General features: G+C 42.2%; 1 long non-coding RNA gene across 7 annotated transcripts in view; it reads right to left on the bottom strand.

Moving 5' to 3' along the window:
* Positions 1-24,165, bottom strand: part of LOC149121543 (uncharacterized) — a 110,158-nt gene that overhangs the window by 72,254 nt on the left and 13,739 nt on the right. For 2 of the 7 annotated variants that reach the window (XR_016223318.1, XR_016223317.1), the window contains exon 2: positions 5,410-5,493. This is a non-coding gene — a long non-coding RNA (uncharacterized LOC149121543). Of the gene's footprint in view, positions 1-1,179; positions 1,682-4,320; positions 5,120-5,409; positions 5,494-24,165 lie in introns of those variants that run through there. The other 5 variants (XR_016223320.1, XR_016223323.1, XR_016223322.1 and 2 more) reach the window with 5 other exon arrangements.

Raw genomic sequence — 24,165 nt, 5'->3', positions numbered from 1 at the left:
CACTTGTGAATTTTGCCACAAAATGGCTACAGCCTGTTGTGATGTTGGGAGATTCTGGTCGATAAAGAGAAACCAGGATCACCTCTTTGGACTAGTTGGCTGTGGATACATCATGAAGCAGTATGAGTGGAAACTCTATCAGTACAAACACAGAGACAGTTGTCCTGCAGGAGATTCTGAGAGCACAAAAATTTGATGGGGGTTCAGCTGAAAGGTAGCCCGGTCATTACATAACCTTATTGCGTACAGATGTTAGCACTTAAAGTGTGCAAGATCACATGAGTGTCAATATAATCCTGTGCTTTTAGACTTTCAGAATTCTGCTCCCGGGGTGGGCATTTAGCACAGCAATGCCTAAATCCAGCAGTGTAGCATGTAAAAGCCACTGCCTGCAGTTCTGGCATCCCATATGTGAGCTGGTTTGATTTCAGGCTGTTACACTTCTGATCCAGCTCTCTGCTATGGCCTGGGAAAGCAGTAGAAGATGGCCCAAGTGCTTGGACCCCTGCACCTGCATGAGAGACCCAGAAAAAGCTCTAGGCTCCTGGCTTTGGATCGAGGCAGCTCCGGCCCTTGTAGACATCTGGGGAGGAACTGGTGGATGGAAGAACTCTTAGAACTCTTTTTCTCTCTGCCTCTGCCTCTCTATAACTTTGCCTTTCGAATAAACAAATACATCTTATAAAAAATTGTATTGCACCAAAATTTTTCTCTTTAGTTCAATTATTCTAAGAACATTAAAGCATGTGCTATACACATAACTGGTTGAACTGAAAACATGTGCATGTGCTGATTGCCTGTTTGTGTGCTTCCTTTTACCAACACTTTTTTTTCAGAAGGATTCCAGGGTACATTGAAACACAAAATATCACATGTGTCACAGAATTCCATTTCATGGGCTTCTCAGAGGATCCAGCACTGCAGCCCCTCCTCTTTGTGCTGGTCCTGTCCATGTACCTGATCACAGTGCTCAGGAACCTGCTCATCACCCTGGTCATCATCTCGGACTCCCACCTCCACACACCCATGTACTTCTTCCTCTGCAACCTGTCCTTGGCTGATGTGGGTTTCACTTCCACCATGGTTCCCAAGATGATTGTGGACATCCACACTCACAGCACAGTCATCTCCTATGTGGGCTGCCTGACACAGATGTCTCTATTATCTTTGGGTGCTTCTGACCGTGATGGCCTATGACTGGTTTGTCGCCATCTGTCACCCCCTGCATTTCCAGGTAATCATGAACCCCTGCCGCTGTGGCTTCTTAGTTTCAGTGTCTTTTGTGTTCAGCCTTTTGGATTCCCTGCTACACAGTTTGATGGTCTTGAAAGTTACCTGTTTCAAGGATGTTGAAATTTCTGGCTGGCATCACAGCTCAATAAGCTAATCCTCCACCTTGTGCCAGCACACCAGGTTCTATTCCCGGTTGGGACACTGGATGTTGTCCTGGTTGCCCCTCTTCCAGGCAAGCTCTCTGCTGTGGCCTGGGAGTGTAATGGAGGATGGCCCAAGAGCTTTGGCCCTGCACCCCATGGGAGACCAGGAGAAGCACTTGGCTCCTGCCTTCGGATCAGCAAGGTGTGCCGGCTGCAGCACTGTGGTCGCGGCGGCCATTGGAGGGTGAACCAATGGCAAAAGGAAGACCTTTCTCTCTGTCTCTCTCTCTCCCTGTCCACTCTGCCTGTAAAAAAAAAAAAAAAGGAAATTTCTAATTTCTACTGTGACCCTTCTCAACTTTTCTTTTTTTTTTAACTTTTATTTAATGAATATAAATTTCCAAAGTACGACTTATGGATTACAATGGCTTCCCCCCCATACCGTCCCTCCCACCCACAACCCTCCCCTTTCCCACTCCCTCTCCCCTTCCATTCACATCAAGATTCATTTTTGATTCTCTTAATATACAGAAGATCAGCTTAGTATACATTAAGTAAGGATTTCAACAGTTTGTTCCCACACAGAAACATAAAGTGAAAAATAATAGATGATTTTTTTAAATGATGATGAAATCAGATCAGACCTATTGTCATGTTTAATCCCAGTGAGAGTCAAGTTGGGAATTGATAATTTCTTTTTTTTTTTTTTTTTTTTACAGAAGATCAGTTTAGTATGCATTAAGTAAAGATTTCAACAGTTTGCACCCCCATAGAAACACAAAGTGAAATATATTTTTGAGTACTCGTTATAGCATTAAATCTCAATGCACAGCACATTAAGGACAGAGATCCTACATGAGGAGTAAGTGCACAGTGACTCCTGTTGTTGACTTTACCAATTGACACTCTTGTCTATGGCATCAGTAATCTCCCTATGCTCCAGTCATGAGTTTCCAAGGCTATGGAAGCCCTCTGAGTTCTCTGACTCTTATCTTGTTTAGACAAGGCCATAGTCAAAGTGGAGGTTCTCTCCTCCCTTCAGAGAAAGGTACCTCCTTCTTTGATGACCTGTTCTTTCCACTGGGATCTCACTCACAGAGATCTTTCATTTAGGTAATTTTTTTTTTTTTGCCAGAGTGTCTTGGCTTTCCATGCCTGAAATACTCTCATGGGCTTTTCAGCCAGATCCGAATGCCTTTAGGGCTGATTCTGAGGCCAGAGTGCTATTTAGGACATCTGCCATTCTATGAGTCTGCTGAGTATCTCACTTCCCATGTTGGATCACTCTCCCCTTTATTTATTCTATCGGTTAGTGTTAGCAGGTACTAGACTTGTTTATGTGCTCCCTTTGACTCTTAGTCCTTTCATTATGATCAATTGTGAACTGAAATTGATCACTTGGACTAGTGAGATGGCATTGGTACATGCCACCTTGATGGGATTGAATTGGAATCCCCTGGTATGTTTCTAACTCTAGCATTTGGGGCAAGTCAGCTTGAGCATGTCCCAAATTACACATCTCTTCCCTCTCTTATTCCCACTCTTATGTTTAACAGGGATCACATTTCAGTTAATTTTCAACACTTAAGAATAACTGTGTATTAATTACAGAATTAAACCAGTCATATTAAGTAGAACAGACAAAAAAACTACTAAGAGGGATAATGTATTAAGTTGTTCATTAACAGTCAGGGCTATGCTGATCAAGTCACCGTTTCCCATAGTGTCCATTTCACTTCAACAGGTTTCCTTTTTGGTGTTCAGTCAGTTGTCACCGATCAGGGAGAACATATGGTATTTGTCCCTTTGGGACTGGCTTATTTCACTCAGCATGATGTGTTCCAGATTCCTCCATTTTATTGCAAATGCCTGGATTTCATTGTTTCTTACTGCGGTATAATATTCTTCTGTGACCCTTCTAAACTTTTCAGTCTTGCCTGCTCTGACTCCTCGACAATGACAGTCAGGTATCTTGTTGGCACCATGTATATTTTTTCCCTATCTCAGGGATCCTCTTCTCTTACTATAAAATTGTTTCTTCCATTCTGAGAGTCCCATCACCAGGTGGGAAGTACAGAGCCTTCTCCACCTGTGGCTCTCACCTGTCAGTTGTTTGCTTATTTTATGGAACAGCCATTGGGGTGTATTTCAGTTCAGCTTTCTTAGTGTCTACTGGAAAGTGTGCCTTGGCCTCAGTGGTGTACACTCTGGTCACCCCCATGCTCAACCCCTTTATCTACAGCCTGAGGAACAGGGACATCAAGAGGGCCCTGTGGAGGCTCCTCAGGAAAACAGGCTCATCGCAGTCCCCGTGCCAGGCGTCTGGACTCTTGGTGGGAACTGCAGCAAAGTGAAGCATCTAGACCTAGAAATCTCACTGTTCTCTGTACATGATGTGTGAAGCTGGTGCTCTCCAGATTTTGTGTCTGGTTATTGTTTCTTTGGTCTTTTTAATGAGGCATATTTTAGATTTTTATACATTTTTCATACATAACCAGAGGCTGGGAGGAATCAAGCAATAAAATGCATTTAGACAAAAAATAAAAGAATCTGGTTGTGGATCAATAATTGTGACAAAGGTATTAATGAGATATTAAACAGGAAATGATGTGGTGATGCATGTAGGGGAATTCTTCTTATGACTACCTCACAATTTATGTTTTATAAATTTAAACCTATTCTGAAATCAAATGTTAAAAAATATACAACTGTCAATAAAAATTATTTGAAAAGTTAAAAAAGCCACTGATTATTCTTGATATTCTGCTGAACATTCCACTGAATATTCTAATAGAGTTATTGTTTTCTTTATCTTCTACAGTTCTGCTCATTTTTTCTTTTAGAGTTTATGTCTCTGTATTTTTATTACCAATTTGCTAATTCATCATTTTCCTGATTGCTTTGTTTCTATCTGTGTTATCTATTAGAATACTGATAATCTTTAAGTGGCTATTTTGAGTTTGTTGTGGGATGATCAAATGTCTTCATTCCTTTAGGAAGATGTAGTACCTTATCTCTGGAGATGCAGTTTGTTAATTTGATTAGGTGGGATTTCCCTGTTTCCATGCATTCTTGTACTCTCTATGGATATTTGAGCATTGGGGGGAAAAAGCATCTCCCAGTCCTTATGGATGGGCTTCCTACAGGGAAAGACTTTCACAGCAGACTGTCTAGAGACTCTGGGTGACACCCAAAGTTCCCTGGGCTTCTGTATGTGTGATTTGTGCAGTTAAAGGGGCTACACTTTTTTTTTAAAGATTTATTTTTATTTGAAAGACAGAGTTACAGAGAGAGGCAGAGCGAGAGTGATAGGGAGAATGAGAAAGGTCTTCCATTCCACTGGCTTCTCCCCAAATGGCTGCAATGGCCAGAGCTGAGCCAATCCAATGCCAGGAGCCAGGAGCTTCCTCCCACATGGGTGCAGGGGTCCAAGGGGTTCGCCTTTGTTCTCCAGAGCCAGCATCTCTTCCTCCCCCTAGTGTCACTTTGTGGAATTGCATTTCCTCTGAGGGCTGCACAGAGGTGCCTTCCATTGTTCTCTACAGCCAGTACCATTCAATGCCATTACCATTGGAACTCCAAGGCCAGCAAGGTATGAACCAGTTCCTCAGGCAGCCCTGAGAAGACAGAACTTTGGAAGAACACTCCACCTTCTCTTTCCCTTCCCTGAGAGATTAGAACTCCCTTCCAGCAGGGGGAAGTTTTCTCCTCATCCTGTTATGCTGTTTCTGGGACAGGGAGCTCTGTAGTGGGAAAATGCAACAAACCCATTTTGATACACTTCTTCCTGGCTTTGCACTCAGCTAGGGTGATATAATCTCTTAACTGGTTTGTAGAGTTCTAACAAAGGCAATTTGGTCCAAAATGTTGGTAAATCCAATCTCAATGGGAGAAATGAGCCATAGAGTTTCCTATTCCATCACCTTCTTGATATCACTAATCTCCAAACTATACTGCATTAAAGACTTAATGACATGGTAACACACATTAAATATCTAAGGAAAATTCATTCTGGTGTGTAATGATCACTTACTTGGAGAGCAAACATCAGAGGCCTCTCTACTGGCAGCATTTGTTGAATGGTTAAAGCTGTTTGTGAGATCATAGGGAGATTCTGCTGGAAGAAGAGAAATCATGGTTATTCCTTTGGACTACATGACCGATGATACACCATGAAGCAGTGTGGTAGAAACTGTATAACTACACAATGCAGAGATACACCCACCCAAGTGACAGTTCTGCAGGAAAATGTGGCTGAGAGCAGATCATTTTATGGTTTGTGTAACGTGCTGGGAGAAGACTGATATATGCACAATCTTGGGGTGCTTGCACACCAATATTGAGACCCACTCTTCAGTACCTAAAGTGTTCAAGAAATTCATAGAAAATAGCCTGTGCAGTCTTTTTTTTTTTATTTGACAGGCAGTGGTATACTGTGAGAGAGAGATACAGAGAGAAAGGTCTTCCTTCCCTTGGTTCACTCCCTAAATGGTGGCTATGGCTGGTGTGCTGTGCCAACCCGAAGCCAGGAGCCAGGTGCTTCCTCATGGTCTCCCATGTGGGTACAGGGCCCAAGCACTTGGGCCATCCTCCATTGCCCTCCCAGGCCACAGCAGAGTACTGGACTGGAAAAGGAGAAACCGGGACAGAACACGGAGTATTGGTACCGCAGGCAGAGGATTAGCCTAGTGAGCTGCAGCACCAGCCAGCCTGTGATGTCTTTAATGCTAGTCTGAGGGGCGAGCATTTGGCATGGCAGTTAAGATGCCACTTGGGATGCAGGCATCTTATTTTGAGTGCCTGGGTTTGAGTCTTTGCTCTGCTTCCAATTTTTACTTCTTGTTACTGTTCACCCTGGGATGCAGCAGATAATGGCTCAAGTATTTTTGGCTCTGCCACCTACATGGGAGACCCAGGTTGTATCCTCAGTTCCTGGCTTTGCCTGACTCAGCACTGGGTCTTGTGGGCCTTTGGGGAGTGAATCAGTCAACAGAAGTTCTCTCCCTTTGTCTTTTTGTTCTTGTCTCTTTTTGTCATTCAAATATAAAGGATGACTTTTAAAATAAGAATACTGGTTCCAGACTAGGAAGAACTGTGACTGTGTCTTCTTCCAGAGTCATCTGTATTAGGATGCCCAAACCTGCTGTCTTCCTAATCATCCCGAGGAGAGAGTTCAGCCCTCATTGCTCACTGGGCATGAAGAGGCAATGGAACCTCATTCCCCAGACATGTCCTAGAGCAGGGCTCCAAGCCCAGTGAGTTCTGTGGGACACAGTGGACGCAAGAGGTACTGTAGGAAGCAAGGTTTCCTCATGGGCAGGACTGGCAGGGCAGTTGGGATAATTAGACTGAGTAGTCACCCAAAAGGAAAGTATCAGTACAAACACCTGAATTCTTTTTTTTTTTTTTGACAGGCAGAGTGGACAGTGAGAGAGACAGAGAGAAAGGTCTTCCTTTGCCGTTGGTTCACCCTCCAATGGCCACCGCGGCCGGCGCGCTGCGGCCGGCGCACCGCGCTGATCCGATGGCAGGAGCCAGGAGCCAGGTGCTTTTCCTGGTCTCCCATGGGGTGCAGGGCCCAAGCACCTGGGCCATCCTCCACTGCACTCCCTGGCCACAGCAGAGGGCTGGCCTGGAAGAGGGACAACTGGGACAGAATCCGGCGCCCCGACCGGGACTAGAACCTGGTGTGCCGGCGCCGCAAGGCGGAGGATTAGCCTAGTGAGCCGCGGCGCCGGCCCAAACACCTGAATTCTAAATCTTGGTTCATGGGTAACATTCAGGAACTAACAGTAAGAATTCTGCATTCCTAGGGCAAAGTCACTACTTATCAATAGTCACATTGAACGTTAATGGACTCAACTCTACAGTTAAAAGGCACAGACTGGCTGAATGGATTAAGGAACAAAACCCATCTATTTGCTGCCTACAAGAAACACATCTTTCCAAAAAAGATGTTTGCAGACTGAAAGTGAAAGGCTGGAAAAAGATATTCCATGCCAACAGAAACCAAAAAAAAAGCAAGTGTAGCCATATTAATATCAGACAAAATAAACTTTAACACAAAAATGTTAAGAGAGGCAAAGAGGGACACTATATAATGATTAAGGGTTCAATTCAACAGGAAGATGTAACTATTATAAATGTATATGCAACTAATTACAGGGCACCGGTTTATTTAAAAGGTATGTTAAGGGACTTAAAGGGAGACTTAGATTCCAATACAATAGTACTGGGGGACTTCAATACTCCACTCTCAGAAATAGACAGATCATCCGGATAGAAGATCAACAAGCAAATAGCAGATTTAATTGACACTATTGCCCAAATGGATCTAACAGATATCTACAGAACTTTCCATCCAACATTTAAAGATTTTACATTCTTCTCCACAGTGCATGAACGTTCTCTAGGATTGACCACATACTAGGACATAAAGCAAGTCTCAGCCAATTTAAAAGAATTAGAATCACACCATGCAGCTTCTCAGACCACAGTGGAAAGAAGCTGGAAATTAGGAACTCAGGAATCCCTAGAGAGTATGCAAATGCATGGAGACTGAACAACATGCTCCTGAATGAACACTGGGTCATAGAAGAAATCAAAAGAGAAATCACAAAGTTTCTGGAAGTAAATGAGGATAACACCACAAGATATCAAAACTTATGGGATATGGCAAAAGCAGTGTTGAGAGGAAAGTTTATAGCAATAGGTGCCTACATCAAGACATTGGAAAGACACCAAATAAATGAGCTTTCAATTCATCTCAAGGATCTAGAAAAACTGCAGCAAACCAGACCCAAGTCTAGTAGGAGAAGAGAAATTATTAAAATTAGGGAAGAAATCAACAGGACTGAATCCAAAAAAAATTACAAAAGAGTCCACCAAACAAGCAGCTGGTTTTTTGAAAAAATAAAATTGACATACCCTTGGCCCAACTAACTAAAAAAAGAAGATAAAAGACCCAAATCAATAAAATCAGAGATGAAAAAGGAAACGTAACAACAGACACCACAGAAATAAAAAGAATCATTAGAAATTAATACAAAGAATTTTATGCCAGCAAACAGGGAAATCTATCAGAAATGGATAGGTTCCTGGACACATGTAACCTACCTAAATTGAACCAGGAAGACATGGAAAACCTAAACAGACCCATAACTGAGACAGAAATTGAAACAGTAATAAAGGCCCTCCCAACAAAGAAAAGCCCAGGATCAGATGGATTCACTGCTAAATTCTACTAGACATTTAAAGGAGAACTAACTCCATTTCTTTTCAAACTATTCAGAACAATTGAAAAAGAGGGAATCCTCCCAAATTCTTTCTATGAAGCCAGCATCACCTTAATCCCTAAGCCATAGAATGATGCAGAACTGAAAGAAAATTATAGACCAATATCCCTGATGAACATGCATGCAAAAATCCTCAACAACATTCTGGCCAATAGAATGAAACAACACATCAGAAAGATCATCCACCCAGAACAAGTGGGATTTTAACCTAGTATGCAGGGATGGTTCAATGTTTGCGAATCAATCAATGTGATACACCACATTAACAAATTTCAGAAGAAAAACCATATGATTATCTCAATAGATGCAGAGAAAGCATTCGATAAGATTCAACACCCTTTCATGATGAAAACTCTAAGCACACTGGGTATGGAAGGAACATTCCTCAATATAATGAAAGCAATTTATGAAAAACCCACGGCTAACATCCTATTGAATGGGGAAGAGTTGGAAGCATTTCCATTGAATACCAGAAAGGGATGTCCACTCTCACCACTGCTATTCAATATAGTTCTGTTAGTTTTAGCCAGAGCTTTTAGGCAAGAAAAAGAAATTAAAGGGATACTCTATAGGATACTATACAGCAGGAAAAACAATGAAATCCGGTCATTTGCAACAAAATGGAGGAATCTGGAACACATCATGCTGAGTGAAATAAGCCAGTCCCAAAGGGACAAATATCATATGTTCTCCCTGATCTGTGACAACTAACCAAGCACCAGAAAGGAAACTTGTTAAAGTGAAAAGGACACCCTGCTGCACAGTTTGATGGTCTTGCAAGTTACCTGCTTCAAGGATGTTGAAATTTCCAGTTTCTTCTATGACGTTTCTCAGCTTCTCAACCTCACCTGCCTTGACACCATCACCCAGGACATATACGTTTATTTTACTGGCATCATGTAGGTTTTTTCCCCACTCAGGGATCCTTTACTCTTACTATGAACGTATTTGCTACATTGTGAGAGACCCATCACTAGATGGGAAGTACAAAGTCTTCTCCACCTGTGACTCTCACCTGTTGGTTGTTTCCTTGCTTTATGGAACAGGCCTTGGGGTGTATCTGATTTCAGCTTTCTCACTTTCTCCCTAGCAGTGGCCTCAGTGGTGTAAAGTGTGGTCACTCCCACAGTCTGAGGAGCAGGGACATCGAGAGCACTATGCAGAGGCTCCTCAATAAAACAGTCTAATTTCAGTCCCTGTGCCCTACCTTGGATGGGAGGTTGGAAAAGAAAGCAAAACTAGACATCTAAGGGCTGGCGCTGTGTTGCAGCAGGTTATTGCTCTGGCCTCAAGTGCTGGCACCTCATATGGGCACTGGTTTGAGACCAAGCTGCTCCACTTCCCATCCAGCTCTCTACCATGGGCTGGGAAAGCAGTAGATGATGGCCCAAGTGCTTGGGCCCGTGCACCCACATGGGAGATCCAAAAGAAGCTCCTAAATCCTGGCTTCTTATCGGCATAGCTCTGGCTATTGTGGCCAAGGAGAAGTGAACCATAGGATAGAAGACCTCTCTCTCTCTGCCTCTCCTTTCTCTGTGTAACTCTTTCAAATAAATACATCTTAAAAAAACTAGACATCTAGACACAAGAATCTCACCTCTCTCATGTTTGAGACTCTCGTGGCTTTCATTATTCTCCACATTTCCTAAAGAAAATACATTCTGATGGGAAATGAGTACTTACTTGATGAGGAAACACCAGAAGCCAGTGGGAAGCCAGTCTGGACAAAGAATGGCTAACACTGTCTGTGACATCATAGATTCTGTGGGAAGAAGGGAAACCATGGTTCCTCCATTGGACTATATGATCATGGATACACTATGGAGCAGTATGATAGACACTGTGTAACTACACAATACAGAGAAACATCTGTCCATATGGCAGTTATTCTGTAGGAACATTTGTCTGAGAGCAGATGGTTTATGGATTGTGTAACATGCTGGGAAGAAGAAAAATATATATACAATCTTGTCGTGATTCTAGAACATCAAAAGTACTCTTTAGTACCTAAAGTGCTCAAGAACAGCACGGGCAATCACAGCCAAATAGACAAATGGGATTGCATCAAGCTGAGAAGCTTCTCCACTGCAGAAGAAACAACAAAGTGAAGAGGCAACTTATAGAATGGAAGAAAATATTTGCAAACTATGAAACTGATAAAGGATTAATATCCAGAATCTACACAGAGCTCAAGAACCTCTCAACAACAAAGCAATCCAGTTGAGAAATGGTCAAAGAACTTGAACATGCATTTTTCAAGAGAGGAAACTCAAATGGCCAACAGACACATGAAAAATATGCTCAGGATCACTAGCATTCAGGGAAATGCAAAACCACAATAAGGCTTTACCTCAGCTCTGTTAGAATGGTACCCCTACAGAAATGAACAAACAGTAAGTACTGGTGAGGATGTAGGGAAAAATGTACCCTAATCTCTTGGTGGGAATGTAAACTAGTACAGCCATGTGAAAGTCAGTATGGAGATACCTCAGAGAGCGGAAAACAGATATGCCTTATGACCTAGCAACACCACTGCTGGGAATTTACTCAAATGAAATGAAATCAGCATATGTAAGAATTATCTGTACCTTATGTTTATTGCAGCTCAATTAACAATAAGACAGCGAACCAACCAGATGTCCATCAACTGATGACTGGATAAAGAAATTATAGTAAATATCCACTATGGAGAACTATTCATCTGTAATACAGGATGAAATTCTGTCATTTGCAACAAAATGGATGCAACTTGAAACCACTATACTTAGTGAAATAAGCTAGTCCCAGAAAAGACAAATACATGTTTTCCCTGATCTGCGGTAATAGAGTACCAAAAATGCAATGTATAGAAAACAAATTGACATTTTGAACTTCAACAATTGTTTATAGCCCTTGTATTTACTGTTGAGGAACAGGTTTTTTTTCTTATTATTGGTTGAAATACAATGTTATGAATATAAAGTAAACTGTAGATTATTGTAAAAATTAAGAAAAGGATTAGGAGAAGAAGGAAGAGGAAGTGTGGGAGTATGGGTTGGAGGGAGGGCAGGCTAGGAAGTATCACTATGTTCCTAAATCTGTATATATGAAATGTGTATACCTTAAGCAAAATTTAAAAAGCAATAAAAATAAAAAAGAACCTATGAGAAAGACATCAACCTGTATAATCAGTCTTTAAGATGCTGGTCCCAAGAGAAGATGTTTTGCGCAGCAGTTAAGATGCCACTTGGGATGCGGGCATCCCATAACTGAGTGCCTGGATTTGAGCCCTAGCTCTACTTCCATTGTCTGCTTCTTGCTAACGTGCACCCTGAGGTAAAGCAGAGAATGGCTCAGGTATTTCTGTCTCCACTACCTACATGGGAATTCCTGGGTTTGTCTGGCTCAGCCTGGCTCTTATGGGCATTTGGGGAGTGATTCAGTCAATGGAAATTATCTCCTTCTCTGTCCTTGTCTCATTTTGCCATTCAAATGAAACAAAGACTGTCCTGAGGAGAGAGCCTCAGGCCTCATTGCCCAGTGGGCATGAAGGGGCAATGGACCCTCACTCCCCAGTCATGCCCCTCAGCAAGGGAGCCCAGTGAGAGGCCTGCATCCTTGAGCAGAGTGTGTGGGTTACAGTCACAGCCCCAGTTCCAATTCCCACCTCCTGCTAATGCACACACTGTGGGGTAGCAGGTGAGAGCTTAAGCAGTGGGGTTCCTGCAACCCATGTTTGGAACTGGGTTGAGTTTTTAGATCCAGGCTTAAGCCAGAGCCATAACCAGCTGTTTTGAGCATTTGGGGAGTGAACAATAGATGGAAGTTCTATGTATCTCTTTGTCTCTCTCTGCCACTTAAATATTAATAAATATGATTTAATGCTATAACTAGTACTCAAACAGTATTTTTCACTTTATGATTCTGTGTGGGAGCAAACTGTTGAATTCTTTACTTGATGTATGCTAAACTGATCTTCTGTATATAAAGAGAAACGAAAATGAATCTTGATGTGAATGGAAGGGGAGAGGGAGTGGGAAAGGGGAGGGTTGCAGGTGGGAGGGACGTTATGGGGGGGAAGCCATTGTAATCCATAAGCTGTACTTTGGAAATTTATATTCATTAAGTAAAAGTTTAAAAAAAATAAAAAATAAATAAAAAATAAATACTAAAAGAATAATTAGATATTAAAAAGAATGTTGGTCCCAAGGCAGTAAAATAGTATGTGTATGTCTTCCTCTAAGACTCACATGCATTAGGAGGCCCAGGCCTGGCTGTTTTCCTGACAGTTTTGAGAAAGCCTCAGCCCTCATTGCTTACTGGGCATAAAGGGGCAGTGGACACTCACTCCCCAGTCATGCCCCTCAGCAAGGGAGTCCAGCACCATTAGTTCTCAGGGACACAGAGCATGCAGGAGGGAATGTGGGAATGTTGGAAACCTTGTCTCTTTGAGTGTAGGACCAGCAATGTGGTTGAGGTAACCAGATTGACTAGGATCAAAATGAAAAGTCTCAGCCCCAAAGTATGAGGTGTATAATCTAGGTTCTTAGAGGGAGTTCCTAAACCATAAGTGAGAATTCTGATTTTCTTTAACATTTTCTCTTTATAGGGTTAATCATCATGTTTACACAACCATTTGCTATACCTCAAGAATAACTGAAGCTCTATAAGGGAGATAATTATTTTTTTTTCTTTTTCTTTTTTTTTTTTGACAGGCAGAGTGGACAGTGAGAGAGAGAGAGACAGAGAGAAAGGTCTTCCTTTGCCGTTGGTTCACCCTCCAATGGCCGCCGCGGCCAGCGCGCTGCGGCCGGCGCACCGCGCTGATCCGATGGCAGGAGCCAGGAGCCAGGTGCTTTTCCTGGTCTCCCATGGGGTGCAGGGCCCAAGCACCTGGGCCATCCTCCACTGCACTCCCTGGCCACAGCAGAGAGCTGGCCTGGAAGAGGGGCAACCGGGACAGAATCCGGCGCCCCGACCGGGACTAGAACCCGGTGTGCCGGCGCCGCTAGGCGGAGGATTAGCCTAGTGAGCCGCGGCGCCGGCTGAGATAATTATTATTGCTATTTTGCAGAGGCGGTAACTATTGAGTGTCTTTACATTATTTTCTGGAATTCTGTTTCACATTTTTTCACCATTCAAAGACAGTATAACCTAGCAAAACAATAAACTAGCATTGTCTTTAGGCAGCTGAAGTTAGAAAAATTCATGTACCAGGAAGTGGTGACATAAAAATTCTTGAATTATTCATAGGAAGTCTGGGACTCAGAGCTGCCTTTGGAGCTTTCCTGATATCACTCACTTCAAATGGTTTATGACCAGAAAAACAATCAAGCAGTATTGCCAGGCCATTAAGTAACACATAATAAAAAAATTCAGAAATGTTTAAAGTAATCAGCTCTCATATCAGGCATTTATTAAGATTCTAAGGGGAACATACAGGAAACCTGCAGAAAATTTTAAAAGTCAAGTAGTTCTTAACAGTTCACTGTTTCTAATCATTGACAGGTACAGAATGCACTAATGTTCCAATGGTGGTCATTGATTTCATATGACTATGTGTATTTGTCCATGACTTTTACAAAAATTCGAGGTCCACCAAAGCCAAGCACTGGAGTTATATATTAAATGGCACTACGAGGCAAAAAGGAGTGAGTGTAAATAGCACAGTGGTTAAGGTGCCAGCTCCCACACAGTACTTAGGGTTGATTACTGGCCCTGGTTCCTGACTCTTTCTTCCTGTGAATACAGATTCTGGCAGGCAGTTGTCAAATGGTTGAGTCTCTACCAGGGGAGACCTGGATTGAGATGAGTATAAGAACTCGCAATCTCTACCTTGTTCCAGCCACAGCCATCACAGGCATCTGTGGAGTGAAGCAGTGAATGAGAGCATGCTCTCTAAGAAAATGAGCTAAAGGCCGGTGCCATGGCTTACTAGGCTAATGCTCCACCTGCGGCACCAGTACCGAAGGTTCTAGTCCCGGTCTGGGTGCTGGATTCTGTCCCGGTTGCTCCTCTTCCAGTCCAGCTCTCTGCTGTGGCCTGGGAAGGCAGTGGAGGATGGCCCAAGCACTTGGGCCCTGCTCCTTCATGGGAGACCAGGAGGAAGCACCTGGCTCCTTGCTTCGGATCGGTGCAGTGCACTGGCTGTAGTGGCCATTTGGGGGATGAGCCAATGGAAGGAAGACCTTTCTCTCTGTGTCTCTCTAACTTTGCCTGTCAAAAAAAAATGAGCTAAAACAATATTAGAGTGAGCACACACATCCAAAAAGGGAGGAATGTCATAAAAGCCAGGAATGAGTAGATCCCTGGAAGACAACAGGCATACAACAGTATTTCCTAGTTGTGAAGAATCAACCTTAGTTTGGGGTTCAGACAATACACTCATAGCTTTATAGATGACTTATAAAAATTGTGAATGCATTGAATTTGTACCATTGTCTTAAAATAAAAAAAATTTAACTGTTTTTAAAGTTCCTTTAATTAGACTTTTTTCATAAATACTAGATTGCATTTTACTATGGTCATAGACTTGTGAGGTCTAATGTTCTTGGCTTTCTAATATTTGTGAGACTCCTTAAAGCTTTTGCATAGAGAGAGGTAGCACAGAAACCAATCATAATATCTCTCAGAAGATTGAGTTGTCACCACTGAGAAAGGAGACAGAATTTGGTTGCTGAGTGTGAATATGAACGTGGAGTTCCAGAAGCTACAGGGAAAGTTTGTATCATGCAAAAAATGCATGAATTTCACAACTGTATTACAACAAGAAAACCCTTTTCTTTGAATTCAACTTATTCTGTGAAAACTAGAGTTACCCTCATGCTATATCCATACATACTTGACTTGAAGACATATGGAGTGCTGGGTGCCTGTTTATCTGTTTCCTTTTACCAATCCTATTTTCCTTTCCAAAAGGAGTCCAGGTTGTTTTGAAACACAAAATCTCACACAAGTCTCAGAATTTCATCTCATGGGCTTCTCAGAAGATCCAGCCCTGCAGCCTCTCATCTTTGGGATGTTCTTTTTGATGTACCTGGTCACAGTGCTTGGGAACCTGCTCATTGCCCTGGCCATCAGCTCAGATCCCACCTCCACACCCCCATGTATTTCTTCCTCTGTAACCTGTCCTTGGCTGATGTGGGTTTCACCTCTACCACGGTTCCCAAGGCGATTGTGGACATCCACACTCACAGCACAGTCATCTCCTATGTGGGCTGCCTGACACAGATGTCTCTCTTTATTATCTTTGGGTGCATGGGTGATTTGCTTCTGACCGTGATGGCCCATGACCGGTTTGTCACCATTTGTCATCCACTGCATTACCAGGTCATCATGAACCCCTGCCGCTGTGGCTTCTTTCTTTCCAGGTCCTTTGTGGCCAGCGTTTTGGAATCCCTGCTGCAGAATTTGATGGTATTAAGAGCTACCTGCTTGAAAGTTGCTGACATTTCTAATTTCTTCTGTGAACCTTCCCAGCTTCTCACCCTTACCTGCTCTGACACTTTCACTCATGACATAGCCATATATTTTGTTGGCATCATATATGGTTTTCTCCCTATCTCAGGATTCTCCACTCTTACTACAAAATCATTTCCTCCGTTCTGAGAGTACATCAGCTGGTGGGAAGTACAAAGCCTTCTCCACCTGTGGCTCTCACGTTGTATGTTCATTTTATGGAACACCCCTCGGGGTGTATCTCAGTTCAGCAGCCTCACTTTCTTCCAGGAAGTGTGCAGTGGCCTCAGTGATGTACACTGTGGTCATCCCCATGCTCAACCCCTTTATCTACAGCCTGAGGAACAGGGACATCAAGAGGGCCATGTGGAGACTTCTCAGTCAGCAAGCTATTTAGAGCACAGATTGGAAGGCAGCAAAACTCAGCATCCAGACCCTAATATCTCACCTGGTTCATCACATCACACTTGAGGCTCTCATGGCTTTCATTCATCTTCTTTTGTAACTGAGATTTCCTGTTTTGCTCTTTCTTTATGGAAGCATTATATCTTTACCCTTGCATACCTGACTCATATTGTACCTATGGAGCCTTCTCTAGTTCATTATGGATGATCCAGGTATCCTGGAAAAAGAAAATATACTTTGCTTTTTTGTTATTTAAAATTGATATCTTTTCTATAATTTGTATGTACTTTCCATGCACATTTCCATTCATATCCTTCTAACTTATTTGATCTCATTATCCATGAGGATGCATATCACTGCTCCTTTTTATGAAACCCTCTAAGGAGCTTTAAAAATTCTGATGGCTGGATTTCACTACCAGAGGTTCTGATGTCTTGAACTTGAATAGCTAAAGCAATCTTACAAGACACACATAATTTGAAAGCATCATAGTATCAGATTTTAAGACATACTACAGGGCAGTTATTATCAAAGCTATCTGGTACTGGAAAAAAAGTAGATGTGTATACAGATGGAACAGAATAGACACTATAGACATCCTCCATGCTTCTACATCCAACATCTTTGATGAAGGAACTAAAATCAATCCCTAGAGCAAGCACAGTCTCTTGAACAAATGTTCCTGGGGAAACTGGATTTCCACATGCAGAATTATGAAACTAGACACCTTACCCAAAAACTAGACAACTTACACAAAAATCCACTCAAAATAGATCAAACACCTAAATCTATGACCTGACACCATCAAATTACTAGAGATCACTGGGGAAACTCTGCATGACATTGGCATAGGCAAAGACATCTTAGAAAAAGACACAAGAAGCGCAGGGAATCACAGCAAAAATAGACTAATTCTCCTCTGCCAAAGAAACACTCAGCTACATGAAGAGGCGACTGACCGAATGGGAGACATTCTTTGCAAACTATGTGACAGATAAAAGATTAATATCCAGAATTTTTAAAGAACTCAAGAAACCTAATAAAAACAAAACAAACAATCCAGTTAAGAAACGGGCAGAGGACTTGGACTGTCATTTTTCTTCTTTTTTTAAAGATTTTTTATTTATTTATTTGACAGAATTACAGATAATGAGAGGGAAAGACAGAGAGAAAGGTCGTCTGTTCATTGGTTCACTCCCCAAATGGCCACAATAGCCGGAGCTTTGCCAATCTCAAACCAGAAGCCAGGAGCTTCTTCCAGGTCTCCCATGTGGGTGCAGGGGCCCAAGGACTTGGCCATCTTCTACTGCTTTCCCAGGCCACAGCAGAGTGCTTGATTGGAAGAGGAGCATCTGGGACTAGAACCAGTGCCCATTTGGGATGCCGGTGCCTCAAGCAGAGGGTTAATGTACTGTGCCATGGCACCGGCAACTAGACTAGCATTTTTCAAAAGAGGAAAACAAATGGCCAACAGACACTTGAAAAATGCTCAGGATCACTAGCCATCAGGGAAATGCAAATCAAACCTACAATGAGGTTCCATCTCACCCCAGTTAGAATGGCTTTCATACAGAAATCAACAAACAACAAATGCTGGTGAGGATGCGGGCAGAAAGGTATCCTGGTCCATTGTCGGTAGGAATGTAAACTGGTACAGCCAAGGTGGAAGACAGTATGGAGATACCTCAGAAATCTGAATATAGACCTACCATATGATCTAGCCATTCCACTCCTGGGCTGGTGCAGACCTGAGGTCGCCCTGCTTATGACATAAGTCCAAAATGGTGCATGCTCTTTGTCTTGCTCGCCTTTTGAGAGGTGAGTGGAGAGAGAGAAACTCGTGTCCGTATCGGTCACTTTTTTTTTTCCTGCTCTCTTCTAGTTAGCCTGGTGAGCTTTTTTGTTTTCCCCCACGGGATTGCAAGCCTCGACCTGACACCATCAAATTATTAGAGAGCATTGGAGAAACCCTGCAAGATATAGGTATAGGCAAAGACTTCCTAGAAAAGACCCTGGAGGCACAGGCAGTCAAAGCCAAAATTAACTATTAGGATTGCATCAAATTGAGAAGTTTCTGTACTGCAAAAGAAACAGTCAGGAGAGTGAAGAGGCAACCGACAGAATGGGAAAAAATATTTGCAAACTATGCAACAGATAAAGGGTTGATAACCAGAATCTATGAAGAAATCAAGAAGCTCCACAACAACAAAACAAACAACCCACTTAAGAGATGGGCCAAGGATGTCAATAGACATTTTTCAAAAGAGGAAATCCAAACGGCCAACAGACACATGAAAAAATGTTCAGGATCACTAGCTATCAGTTTAACTCTGTAATTAACACACAATTATTCTTAGGTGTTTAAATTTTAACTGAAAAGTCATCCCTGTTAAAATAAGAGTGGGAATAAGAGAGGGAGGAGATATACAATTTGGGACATGCTCAATCGGACTTGCCCCAAAAAGTGGAGTTAGAAACGTGCCAGGGGATCCCAATACAATCCCATAAAGGTGGCATGGACCAATGCCATCTCACTAGTCCAAGTGATCAATTTCAGGTCACAATTGATCACACTGATAGGTCTAAGAGTCCAGGGGATCACACAAACAAGACTAGTGTCTGCTAATACTAACTGATAGAATCAAAAAGGGAGAGAATGCTCCATCATGGGAAGCAGGATACACAGTAGACTCATAGAATGGCAGATGTCCTAAATAGCACTCTGGCCTCAGAATCAGCCCTTAAGGCACTCCGATCTGGCTGAAGAGCCCATGAGAGTATTTCAGGCATGGAAAGCCAAGACACTCTGGAAAAGAAAAAAAGAAGACCTAAATGAAAGATCTCTGCGAGTGAGATCCCAGTGCAAAGAATGGGGCCATCAAAGAAGGAGGTACCTTTCTCTGAAGGGAGGAGAGAACCTCCACTTTGACTATGACCCTGTCAGAATAAGATCGAAGTCGGCGAACTCAAAAGGCTTCCATAGCCTTGGCAACTCATGACTAGAGCCTAGGGAGATTACTGATGCCATAAACAAGAGTGTCAAATTGTTAAGTCAACAACAGGAGTCACTGTGTACTTACTTCTCATGTGGGATCTGTCCTTAGTGTATTGTCCAATGTGAAGTAACGCTATAACTAGTACTGAAACAGTATTTTACACTTTGTGTTTCTGTGTGGGTGCAAACTGATGAAATCTTTACTTAATATATACTGAATTGATCTTCTGAATATAAAGATAATTGAAAATGAATCTTGATGTGAATGGAATGGGAGAGGGAGCGGAAGATGGGAGGGGTGCGAGGTGGAGGGAAATTATGGGGAGGGAGCCATTGTAACCCATAAACTGTACTTTGGAAATTTATATTTACTAAATAAAAAAATAAAAAAGAATTATAGATCAATATCTTTGATGAACATAGATGCAAAAGTCCTCCACAAAATACTGATTGAATCCAACAACACATCAGAAAGATCAATCACCCAGATCAAGTGGGATTTATTCCTGGTATTCAGGGAGTGGTTCAATATACAAATGAATAAGTGTGATATATATCACATTAACAACCTGAAAAACAAAGGCCATATGATTATCTCAATAGATGCAGATATAGCATTTAATAAAATACAACACCCTTTCTTGATGGAAACATTAAGCAAATTGTGTATGGAAGGAACACTCCTCAACAGAATCAAGGCAATATATGACAAATCCGCAGCCAGCATTTTATTGAATGGGGAAAAGTTGGAAGCATTGTAACTAAGGTCTGGAAACATAAGGATGCCCATTCTCACCACTGCTATTCAATAAAGTTTCAACCAGAGTCATTAGCCAAGAAAAAGAAATTACAGGGATGCCAATTGGGAAGAAGTAAGTCAAACTATACCTATGTGCAGATGACATGATTCTATATATAGGGGAAGCAAAGAATCACTAAGAGACTATTGGAACTCATAAAAGAGTTTGTAAAGTGGCAGGATACTAAATTGACACACAAAAATGAATAGCCTTTCTATATGAATACAATGTCATGGCTGAGACAGAACTTCTAAGATCAATTCAATTTACAATAGGTACAAGAACAATTAAATCCCTTGGAATACATTTAAACAAGGAGGTTAAAGACCTCTATGATAGAAATTACAAAACCTTCCAGAAAGAAATGGAAGGAGATAAAAAATGGAAAAACCTCCATTTTCATGAATTGGAAGAATCGGTATCATCAAAATGTCCATATTACCAAGAGCAATTTACAGATTCAATGCAATACCAATGAAAATACCAAGGACATTCTTTTCAGAACTAGAAAAAATGATGGTAACATTCATATGGAAACAAAAGAGACCCTGAATAGCTAAAGCAATTTTATAAGACACACACGAATTGAAGGCATCACAATACCAGATTTCAAGACATATTACAGGGCAGTTATTATCAAAACTACCTGGTACTGGAAAAAAAAATAGATGTGTATACCAATGGAACAGAATAGAAACTCCAGACATCATCCATGCATCTACAACCAACATCTTTGATGAAGGAACTAAAATCAATCTCTCAAGCAAGGACAGTCCCTTGAACAATGGTCCTGGGGAAACTGGATTTTCACGTGCATAATTATGAAACTAGACCCCCTTACACAAAAACTAGACACACAAAAATTCACTCAAAATAGATCAAACACCTAAATCTATGACCTGATACCATCAAATTACTAGAGATCACTGGGGAAACTCTGCATGACATTGGCATAGGCAAAGACTTCTTGGAAAAGACACAAGAAACACAGGGAATCACAGCAAAAACAGACTAATTTGACCCTGCAAAAGAAACACTCCACGACATGAAGAGGCAACTGGCAGAATGGGAGACATTCTTTGCAAATATGCAACAGATAAAAGATTAATATTCAGAATTTTAAAGAACTCAAGAAACCTAATAACAACAAAATAAACAATCCAGCTAAGAAATGGGCAAGGGCTTATACTGGCATTTTTCTTTTTTTTTTTTTTCAAGATTTTTTATTTATTTGACAGGTAGGGTTACAGACAGTGAGAGGGAGAGACACAGGGAAAGGTCTTCCATCCATTGGTTCACTCCCCAAATGGCCACAATGGCTAGAGCTGTGCCAATCCAAAGCCTGAAGCCAGGAGTTTCTTCCAGGTCTCCCATGTGGTTGCAGGGGCCCAAGGACTTGGGCCATCTTCTACTGCTTTCCCAGGCCATAGCAGAGAGCTGGATTGGAAGAGGAGCAGCCGAGACTATAACCAGAACCCATTTGGGATGCTGGCGCCGCAAGCAGAGGGTTAATCTCCTGTGCCACAGCGCTGGGACCCAGACTGGCATTTCTTTTAAGAGGAAATTCAAATGGCCAAAAGATACTTGAAAAAATGCTCATGATCACTAGCCATCAGGGAAATGCAAATCAAAACCACAATGAAGTTCCATCTCACCCCAGTTAGAATGGCTGGCTTTCTTTCTTTCTTTCTTTCTTTCTTTCTTTCTTTCTTTCTTTTGACAGGCAGAGCGGACAGTGAGAGAGTGAGAGAGAGAAAGGTCTTACTTTTTGCTGTTGGTTCACCCTCCAATGGCTGCCACGGCTGGTGTGCTGTGGCCGGCGCACTGCACTAATCCGAAGGCAGGAGCCAGGTGCTTCTCCTGGTATCCCATGGGGTGCAGGGCCCAAGCACCTGGGCCATCCTCCACTGCCTTTCCAGGCCACAGCAGAGAGCTGGCCTGGAAGAGGGACAACCGGGAAAGAATCCGGTGCCCCGACTGGGACTAGAACCCGGTGTGCCAGCACCGCTAGGTGGAAGATTAGCCTATTGAGCCATGGCGCCGGCCTAGAATGATTTCATACAAAAATCAACAAACAACAAATGCTGGTGAGGATGTGGGCAAAAGGCATCCTTGTTTACTGCTGGTGGGAATATATACTGGTATAGCCACTGAGGAAGACAGTATGGAGATACCTCAGAAATCTGAATACAGAACTACCATATGATCTAGCCATTCCACTCTTGGGAATTTAAACAAACCAAAAGAAATCAGCATATGGAAGAATTATCTGTACCCTCATGTTCACTGCAGCTCAATTCACAACAGCTAAGAGATGGAATCAACCCAGATGTCTATCATCACAAGACTCAATAAGGAAATTATTGTGTGTACACACTATGAAATACAACACAGTGGTTAAAAAATACCAAAATCCTGTTATTCACAAAAAAACAGATACAACTAGAAACCATTATACTTAATGAAATGAGGGTGTCCCAAAAAGACAAATACCACATTCTCCCTGATCTCTGTTAACTAGGAGAGCCCCTAAAATGTAATCTATAGGAGTGAAACTGACACTTTGAGAGGCAATGATTTTGAGCAGCCCTTGTCTCAACTGTTGAGGAACAGTGGATTTTTTCTTCATACTATTTGCTGAACTCTTTACAGAGTGTAGAGTAAATCTTATGAGTATAATGTTAACTGAAAATAGTTCTTTGTAAAAAGTAAAAATGGGAACAGGAGAGGGAAGAGAAGAAGGGTGGGAGTGTGCGCAGGAAGAAGTCTAGGTTGGGAAGTATCACTATGTTTTTGAAAATGTATACAGCAAATACATGAAAGTTGTAGACCTTAAATAAAATTTTGCAAAAATCTAAATACAATTGGGAGTGAAATGAGCATTTAAGTGATAAGAAAACATCAGAAGCCGCTGGGAACATCTGGTGCATTTGGACCTAGAATGGCTGCCCCTGGTTGTGATGGCACTGGAGAGATTCTGCTGGAAGATGAGAAAGCAGAGTCACTTCTTTCGACTAGATGACCATGGATCCCCCATGGAGAAGTATGGTGGAATAGGAATAAATACAGGAGGCAGACAAAACCTGCCTTTCGGAATGCTCTCCTGCAGGACAATTTGGCTGAGAGCATGATGGTTTGCTAGGTTGTCTGAAATGCTGGAGAGATGTAGTCAGTCTGTGGTGCTCATAGACCACCACCAAAAGCACTGTACATCTCAGAGTGCTCAAGAGCACACAGGAGGACAGATCAGCCTGTCTTCAGCCTTACAGAATGCTGGTGCCAAGGGCAGGCATTTGGCAGAGTGGTTGGGATTCCCCTTGGGATGCCCACATCCCGTACTGAAGAACCTGAGTTTGTCTCTTGGCTCCTCTGTCAGTTCCCTCTTCCCATTAGAGTGCTTGTAGAGAGGCAGCAGATTTTAGCTCAATTAATTTCATTCCTGTCTCCTGTGTGGGAGACTCGTGTTGAGTTCTTAGCTCCTGGCTTTTTCCTGGCCAAGTTCTATGGTTTTTTTGGGGTGACCTGGTGAATAGAAGAAATCTTTGTCTCCCTTTGTCCCTCTACATTTAAATAAAAGTGATAATTTTTAAAATCTCCTGATACTAATGCAGTAAAAATTGTACTTCTGTCTCTTCCTCCCAGATTCATCCACATTAGGAGGCCCAGGGCTGTCTTTCTTCCCAACAGTCCTAAGGAGAGAGCCTCAGCTCTTATTGCTTAATGAGAATGATGTGGCAATGGGACCTCACCCCCAGTCATGTCCCACAGCAAGAGAGCTCAGCTCAGTGTGTTCTATGGGATACAGATGACCCATGAGACACTGTTGAAAGCATTTTTCCTCCTATACCAGACCAGTA

This window comes from Oryctolagus cuniculus, chromosome 16 (genome assembly GCF_051225735.1).
Source record: "Oryctolagus cuniculus isolate XC-2025 breed Fujian yellow rabbit chromosome 16, ASM5122573v1, whole genome shotgun sequence".
Classification (NCBI taxonomy): domain Eukaryota; kingdom Metazoa; phylum Chordata; class Mammalia; order Lagomorpha; family Leporidae; genus Oryctolagus; species Oryctolagus cuniculus.
This window is presented reverse-complemented; position numbering and strand designations above follow the sequence as displayed.